Source organism: Sus scrofa, chromosome 11 (assembly GCF_000003025.6).
Source record: "Sus scrofa isolate TJ Tabasco breed Duroc chromosome 11, Sscrofa11.1, whole genome shotgun sequence".
In the NCBI taxonomy this organism is placed as follows: Eukaryota; Metazoa; Chordata; class Mammalia; order Artiodactyla; family Suidae; genus Sus; species Sus scrofa.
Genome location: NC_010453.5, coordinates 18,878,176 through 18,887,678, shown reverse-complemented (window position 1 = coordinate 18,887,678; position 9,503 = coordinate 18,878,176). Strand labels below are relative to the sequence as shown.

Here is a 9,503-nt window from a genome sequence, read left to right as displayed (position 1 = left end):
AAACAGACAATTCTCCAAAGAAGTCATACAGATGGCCAAAAAACGCAAGAAAAGATGTTCAACATCACTCATTATTAGAGAAATGCAAATCAAAACCATGATGAGGTACCACCTTACACCAGCCAGAAGGCCTGATCAAAAAGTCTACAAACAATAAATGCCAGAGAGGGTGTAGAGAAAAGGGAACTCTATTACACTGCTGATGGGAATGTATATTGGTGCAACCACTGTGGAAAACAGTATGGAGATTCCTCAGAAACTAAAAATAGAACTACCATTTGACCCAGCAATCCCACTCCTGGGCATCTATCTAGAGAAAACCATGACTCAAAAGACACATGTACTCCAATGTTCACTGTAGCACTATATACAATAGCCAAGACACAGAAACAATTAAATGTCCATCAACAGAGGAGTGGATCAAGAAGATGTGGTACATATATATACACAATGGAATATTACTCAGCCATTAAAAGGAAAGAAATAACGGCATTTGCAGCAAAATGGATGGACCTAGAAATTATCATGCTAAGTGAAGTCAGTCAGACAATGAGACACCAACATCAAATGCTATCACTTACATGTGGAATCTAAAAAAAGGACACTACGAACTTTTGCAAAACAGATACTGACTCACAGACTTTAAAAATCTTACGGTTTCCAAATGAGACAGGTGGGGGGTGGGGGGTTGCACTGGTGGTTTGGGATGAAATGCTATAAAATTGGGTTGTGATGATCATTGTACAACTATAAATGTATTAAAATTCATTGAGTAATTAAAAAAATAAAATTATCTTAAAAAAGGAAAAAAATTAAATAAGTATTTAAAAATGAAAGAAAAAAATTTACTATCTCAGATTCACTGGGGGTTGGAAATTTTCACAGGTTTGCAAGAGATAACTGTTAAAGTGAAAATAACTTTGAGAAAAAAAAAATTTCATAAGCTAACTATCCTCAAACATGGCAATGGGACCATCTGGAGAGGTTTTTTTCCACCTACTAAGTCAGAATCTCTGGATTGAGACCTGGACTTTCCTATTTTAATTTCAACTTTCTGGATGACTCTATGCCCAAGTTTTGGAACCAGGGGCTTATCCCATCCTCAGTTAATAATTCAGAGATTCATCAACAACTGAGAGATAATGATAATGAATGATACTCTGTGAGAAGGAGAAGGGAAGAGCAAGAATGGGAAGGCTCTGGAAATTCCATGGAAAGGCTTGAAAAGGAACATGGCTCCTTCTCAATCTCTTGCTTAGTAGTGACCTCACAATGGCCATCTGCAAACATAAGATCTTTCATTAGCTCTTTCAGAGCAGACACCTTATGGAAATGTCCTGACCCCTTCTCTTTCTAATTGTCAGGAAATATTACGTAGCATTTTATTTTTATCTTTCTGCTTTCCCCTAATGTATAGGATTAAAATAGCAGAGTTGGATGTGAGGGTTGAAATAATCTAACAAATCTAAGGAGACATCCTCCAAATGTTTAAAAGACTCCATCCTCACTTCCAGGCAGGTCTATGGAACTTCTGGGAAAGGTGCTGGTTCCAGGTATCAAGACTGAAAGAGGGGCAATCTGCAGCATCCTGCAGCTTCCTTTCTCTGTGTGAATGAGACCTTCAGATCAGGGGCCTGTTCCTTACATCTAATTTCATCCTTTCTGCTTGATGTCAGGTCTATTTTTTCTGGTTTTCTGCCTTCTGGAGAAATGGAGAACAGCTGGTTGGGGACCTCTTGATCCCTGAAGGCTGAAGAATATCCCCATTAACATTCTTTTTTTTTTCAGACTAAATAACTCTGATTTCCATAACCTTTCTTAGGGTCTCATTTCTTATTCCTTTATTTTTATAGCTCTCTTTTGGATGTAGTTTCTTATAACAAGAAACGATTCAATGCCAAATTCAACCAAAGAGTTCTTTTCTGTTTTTTCTAAGATATTCTCCAATTAAAATGGTCATCCTCATTTTTAGAAAACACTGCTGGCAATGGCTAATTCAGATTCAATTTGTGGTCCACATGTTCTTGGATTATTGGGGAAAGCTACTTGGTGTAGAGAAAACAGCTCTAAGCTAGAAATCTGGGTATTTGTATTTGAGACCAAATTTTGTCACAATTTTTTACTTCTTAAAATGTATTTGGCTTATATAGCTATGGAGCCAAATATCTATAAAGTGAATCAGATGAACTAGTTGACCTTTAAATTCACTCCCACTATAAATTCTTATTCCTTTTTTCTAAAATTTTGATTCATTTATATTTCACAATAAAGTAACTGGAACTCCCACAACACTTGATTTGTACATTTCACATAATTGTATCGCTTTCTGCCTATAATATAATCTTTAGACCATATAATGCATGCCACACCTTTCCTACTGCAGTTTATTTTTAATCTTCTTAGGTTAGACTCAGTGGAATAGAATTTGATGTGGGCCAAGTCACCAGAATTCAAAAGAGACGTCACTGACATTTATATTCCCACAGAGATTGCTTCCATGACCCAGAGGTTCAGGAGTGACCTGGCCATTCTAATAAAATTCTGCCCACAGAGTGAGGATATGTTTTGAGCACCAGTGTCACACGCTAGCCCTCACCCTCCTTGTTTTTAGCTCATAGTGAAACAAACTGATGCTGCTTCTGATGAGTTGGAGGCCAAGGACTCTAAAGAACGGAACAAGAAGCACCCTCTTATCTGAAGATGATACAATTTTATTATCACAGACTAGAAATGGCCTTCTAAGAAAATTGTCCTTGTGATCTGGTTCCTTCCAGAGAGAATGGTTACGAATTAACTATTCTCAGATCAAGGTCACTATTTCTGGTAATCATCTCCCAATTTCTTCCAGACTTTTAGCTAGGTACAGAGTCAGTGAAGCATCTTTCTATAAGTATGGTCTCTGGGGTTGCTCTGCCAGAGATTGAAACTTGGTTCCACCTCACAGGCATTGAATGACATTTATTTAACAGCTCTTGGCCTCAGTTTGTTCACCTGTAAACTGGAGCTGTTCTTTTCTCACAAGGTTGTTGTGAGGACTGAATGGATTTACACATAAAATGCTTAAAACGATGCTCAATAAATATTAACTATTTATACATGGTCACTTCCTGTTTGCCAGATGATGTCATCCATTACTACACAGTTGTTAATCTTGCGAGAAATTCAAAAAAGCTCAATTACTCAAAGCTAAGGATTTTGTAGGGATTATTACTATGTAGTTTTTGCTTCGAGTTTTTGATTGTTGTTGAATCTTCCAAATGTTTACTAATCTACTTGGTTATGCCTACTTTAAATGCTCCCATATTAAAATTATTGTGGCAGTGCTCAGTGGTGTAAACCTTGGGAATCTCTCATCTATTTATCTCTGAGTCAGTGAACATCCAAAATAACCTGAGGATACTCCTGGCACTGCCTTCCCTTGGCTCACTCAGGCTAACAGGGGTGGTTTTTAGTTTGGCATAGTCCTTGTCTGGTTCCTAAATTTTTATAACAGTGTATTAATGCTACCCCTAGATTGACTGATTTTTAAAACATATGGTTTTGTAATAAACTTGTAACACTGGAGACCTGCATTCCAGATATTTGTCAAAAGGTATGATTTCTAGTATATTGCTGCAAGTTATAAAGATATCAAAAGTCCTGCTGAGAAAAATAATATTCATAGAAGATTGTGTCTCTTTCCATTCTCTTAGGTCAGTGGTTTCCCAGATTTTTATATTTCGCAGACTAGTTTTAAAAAAATTTATGATGGTTAGTGACATAGGTTGCTAACTAATTTTACCAAGTAAGAATGTAACAGACAGTCTTCTAGTTTGAAGTTTCATGGAAAGTTAGTGTTATAGAAAATTCACTACTGACTGCACTGTTTTTCATTTTATTTATTTATTTATTTTTTAACTGCACTGATTTTTTTTTTTTTTTTCATCATGAACCCATGGAACTTTCATCACTGACTACCAGACTGGCACTGGAGAACAAGTAGGTAATTTACAACTTATCTCTGGATGAAACCAGATCACCAGTGACCTCACCTGGGATACATCATTGCAGGTACCTGCAGACATGCTTCTACTGAATTGCACTTTAATAGAATCCTCTTGGCTAAATGAAGAGTATCATCAAAAGGATTCCTTTAATGTGTGTCACTTCGTTCAGTCCAAAGATACTGCAAAGGCATTATCATTTACGTTACTCAGAGTTCCCTCTTAGAAGACCCACTGAAGAAATCTCACTCCAGTCTCAATGACAGAAGTACTGGACCTGTCTGAGCAATGGACTGGCTCTTTATCTTTTACATTACGTGACTCCTTTTACCCCTCTTCACACATTCTCCTTGAAGTTTTTAACCCAACTGCATAACTCACCTCTGTAAACACACAGACTTTTACAAAATGTAATCTGCATATTTGTCTTCCTCCTGGCTCCATCCTCTTCTACCACCACTTTCCCTTTGCTGTACTTTTTTTTCATCCCTCTGACCTTGCTCCACTACATATTTCTTCACAATCCATCTTAAATCCTTTCCAGAGCTAGTTGGGATGTATTTAAGTATATAAATTAGTCAACAGAGGCCCACCTGTGACCTAGATAGAGCATTATAAGGGCTTCTAGCTGCTAGGGGGCCCAATACCATATCTAGAACTTGTCCGCACAGATTTCTTAGGGTGACTGGACAGAAAATCTACACACATAGCCCACTAAGATGCTCATAGCTGATACTGGCCTAACTGTTGTCTGCTTCTTATTTTAACAGGAGCCATCAAGACCATGAGTGAAGGAGGAATTTCAAGTGCTGTAGAAAAGCCAGTAGCAAGACACTGGGGGAGAAGGGCCCTTGAACTAGTGTTTGTCCAACCGCAGATCCCAATCTATTAGGGGGTTGTAAAATTAGAAGTATAACTAACTATTTTACAAATAAAAAATTAACTTCTATAGGACATTAGTTTTATGGTAAATAAAAAGAATCAACAGAGTGTATGTGTATACATATGGAGAGACAGTGAGAGATGGGAGTCAGGGAAGGACTGGGGAAAGATTTATTTATACTCAAATTTGTCCACATGACTGTGGTAAGTCCAAAATTTGCAGGACAGTCCAGCAGGCTGGAGACCAAGGGAAGAAGTGATTATTCGTTTTGAGTCCAAAGGCAGACTTCAGGCTAGATTTTCTCTTCCGCAGGGAAATTAATTCTTCAGTTTATTAAGGCCTTCAACTGATTAGATGAGGCTCACCCACACAATGAAGAGCATTCTGCTTTACTCAAAGTCCACTGTTTTAAATGTTAATCATATCCATGCCTTTACAGAAACATCTAAAATAATATTTGACCAAATATATGGACATGGGGCCCAGCCAGGCTGACATGTAAATTATCACATGCACCTGAGTTTAGGCTCACACAGCAAAAGGAAAATAGTGGGGGGAGTTCCCGTTGTGGCACAGCAGAAACAAATCTGACTAGGAACCATGAGGTTGTGGGTTCGATCCCTGGCCTCGCTCAGTGGGTTAAGGATCTGGCGTTGCTGTGAGCCGTGGTGTAGGTTGCAGATGCAGCTTGGATCTGGCATTGCTGTGGCTGTGGCATAGGCTGGCAGCAACAGCTCTGATTACATCCCTAGCCTGGCAACCTCCATATGCTGCTGGTGTGGCCCTAAAAGGACAAAATCCAAAAAAAAAAAAAAGGAGGAAAATAGTGGGGTTTGCCTAAACTACCCAAGTTATTGCAGCCATTAAGACCAGATTCTAAACAAGCTATGTCAATGGTATGATGGAGCCAGCCCCTATTGGCGCTTTAATTTTTTTCTTTTTGAGGACACTATGTCGGGTTCTTAACCTGCTAAGTCACAATGAGAACTCCACTCCTATTGGCTCTCAATATCTCATTGTGCCCGGGTCTTCCCAAGTCAATGACATCACATTTGCAGCCTGAAATCAACCATGGGTGAGTGTTTACACCACAGAGGCTCTGTAAGTCAGGAGCAGGGGGCGGAGGCAAGGAGGGAACCAAAGGAGCTTGCCTACCATCATGTCACTGGATGTGTCATTGTTTTCACAGTGTATTAATAAGCCTGTAGTTTGGTTTAGTAGGCATGCCACTAAGTCCAAAAATGGAATACTTCTAATTCTAATCACAAAAATAAACTTTAGTTTCAAAATATACACTGGTTTCTCTCAGTTACATTTTCAAACTGACAGAACAAACAGTAACTGATACTGTCAAGTGATAGTAGCTCATCATGCTGACCATCTATAAAATTGATAAACAATAAAGATTTAAAGTATAACACAGAAACTATACTCAATATTCTTTAGTAATAACCTACAATGGAAAGGAATCAAAAATATAGAACAAATCACTTTGCCATACACCTGAAACTAACACATAACTGTAAATCAACTACACTTCAATTTTATTATTATTATTATTATTTTAGGGCCACACCCATGGCATATGGAGGTTCCCAGGCTAGGGGTCCAATCTGAGCTGCAGTTGCCAGCCTACACCACAGCCACAGCAACGCAGGATCCAAGCCGCATCTGCAACCTACACCACAGCTCACAGCAACACCAGATCCTTAACCCACAGAGCGAGGCCAGGGATCAAACCCGAGTCCTCATGGATGCTAGTCAGGTTTGTTAACCGTTGAGCTGTGACGGGATCTCGACTTCAATTTAAAAAAAAAAATTTTTTTTAAGAATTTTTAAGTTTTAGAAAAGAGTATAGTTCAGTCGTAGAGCATCTGACTTTTTAATATCTGAATGAATTGATCCACATGGAATGAACATATGTATTATTCATTTCATTTAAGAAAGGGTTATTAAATTAATATAGGAATTCAATCAACAAGATCCAATCTATGGGGAAGTGTATAGGACACATGATCCATTTCTTCAGCAGCTCTGCTGGGGGAGAGGTGGACCTAAAGATTAGAGCCGTACTTCTCAAACTTTCGTTTATATCAGAGTCACCTGGAGGACAGCGTGTGGCACCTCACCTCCAGAATTTCTAATTCAGTGGGTCTTGGCTAACGCCAGAGAAACTGCATTTCTGAGAAGATCCTAGGTGGTGTGATGCTGCTTGTCTAGGGACCACATTTGGAGAACCACTAGATTAGAGACTTCTGAGACAAATTTACAAATTACAATATATGGACCTTATTTGGACCCTAAACCAACTATAAAAAAATTATAGTTGGGAAAATATGAGTATTTTTGTTGATATTAGACAACTGTTTTATCTTTTTTAAGGCATAGTAATTACATTTTGATTGTGTTTTTACTAAAAGGTACTTTAGTACCTTTAGATAATACTAAAGCATTACAGATGAAATGATGTAACGCCGGGATTCATTGTAGAACAACTTACAGGCTGGTGGTGGTGAGTAGCAAGGACACTGCAGATGAAACAAGATGGGCCAGAGTGATAATTGCTTTTGTTTGTCTGTTTTTCTTTTTACAGCTGCATGTGTGGCATATGGAAGTTCCCAGACCAGGGGTCAAATCAGAGGGGCATCTGTGACCTGCACCACAGCAATGCTGGATCCTCAAACCCACTGAGCCAGGCCAGGGATTAAACCCACATCCTCACAGAGACAACACTGGGTCCTTAATCCACTGAGCCCACAACGGCAACTCCAGTAATTGTTGAATATGGGTGATGGGCAATTGTTATTTTATGCTGTTCTCTGTTTTTGTGCATTCCATAGTAAAAAGTTTTAAAAAGAAAGAAATGGACTCAAATCCTTCTCCAAGTCCCTTTCACTTCTGTAGACACACAAGTCATCTTTATTTTTTAATCATTTCTCACTATAAAAAGAAAGGCAGAGATGGGAAGTTCCCATTGTGGCTCAGCAGGTTAAGAACCCAACTAGTATCCATGAAAATGTGGTTCAATCCCTGGCCTCACTCAGTGGGTTAAAGACTCAGTGCTGCTGCAAGCTGCGGCGTAGGTTGCAGATGCAGCTTGGATCCCCATTGCTGTGGTGTGGTGTGTAGGCTGGCAGCTGCAGCTGCAGCTGCAGCTCCAACTCAACCCCTAGCCTGGGAACTTCCAAAAAAAAAAAAAATAAAACCAGAGATGTTATTCATAAAAAGGGCAAAACTTTCCTTATTTTTTTTAACCAGAAAAGCTTCTAAATTCAATCGAATCCTTTTATAAGCTCTGCGTCAAGGATAAAGAGTGATTACATTTCCACCGTCAGGACACACGTGGGGGCATCCTCAATGCAGACTCTGCCCTCTCTGCTCCTCACCTCCTCCCCCTTTTTCACAGCGCACCTGTCCTACTTACTCCCTGACAGCACCCAGGAGCCACACTGAGCCAGGAGTTGCTTCCTATCAATTTTCAAAGACAAAGAGAGGAAGTTCGCAAATGTCAATGCTCCTTTCCTGCTATGAGGTCACAGTTATAAAAACTACCAATTTTGTTAAAAACAGAAAAAAAAAATGGAATAGTAAGAAGAAATTCTATTTAAATAGATGATGGCTTTTCTTTGTATAAGTGGGTTTCCTTTTTCCCCAGAGGTAACCACTGATCACAGAATTTTAAAACTGGGAGAAATCCTTAGACTCTCTGTAGTCCATCTTTTGCATTCAATAAATGAGGAAACTGATACCCAGAGAAATCAAATGGCTTGGCCAGAGTGAAAAAACTAGGTATTGGCAGAACCCTACCTGGATTTTAAAGGCTTTCTGGTTAAATGAAAGGGAAAATAGAAAGAAAAAAAGGAAGGACAGATTCATGGAGTAGCTGTGTTCTAGCAAAGTTGTCCACTGAGTGAATTTTTAAAATAAAATTCTATGTACCTACTAATTTTTTGTTCTAAAATTGGACACAGAGGTTGGGGTGTAGTCTATCATCAATCTCAGTGGAAAACATTTGGTAATTTAATGGCTAAATAGTCAGCCACCCCTGCAGTGCTGTTGCTCCTGGGATACAGGGCTGGAAGTAATAGCACCTGGACACTTTTCAGCCAATAAAAACAATGAGTAACAGTTTGGAACCCTATGCATACTTCGGAGATTTGAATGTGTTATGCCTCATGCCACACGGTCCCCGCAACAACTCTCCAAGGTGAACTCCACTGTCCTGACTGTGTAGATGTGGAAACAGGGGCTCAGAGAAGTTAGTATGTTGCTCAGCTTCATACAGAGGGGGTCTAATCTGACCTGCCCGCTCTCGGTACCAGTACTTTTCCTAAGACCACTGGGTTGTAACTTCAGGTTGTATCCAGCAAAGGAGCCCCAGGCTGTGGGTGGGGAAAGTAGAAATGAAACTGTAGCCCAGGCTCTGCTTTCCAGGCCATGGGGCTGCCTCTGTCTGAAGGAGGCACACTTTTTAAGTCCAACCAAAGGCACATTCATGGGCCACTGGGGGCCCAAGTGCTTCCCCAACCAATTCCCATGCCTTGGTAATCCTTACGGGGGCCAACGTTTCTGGAATTTTGCTCTTGTGTCTGAATCACTAGTTACCTAATAGACCCCAAACCGCCACAGCGTGTTTT

At 39.6% G+C, this 9,503-nt stretch overlaps 1 long non-coding RNA gene across 1 annotated transcript; it reads left to right on the top strand.

The window, feature by feature from the left end:
* On the top strand, positions 751 to 4,932 carry LOC102166787. Its single transcript, XR_002336555.1, has 2 exons — positions 751 to 4,050; positions 4,754 to 4,932. It is a non-coding gene; the product is annotated as an uncharacterized LOC102166787 (long non-coding RNA).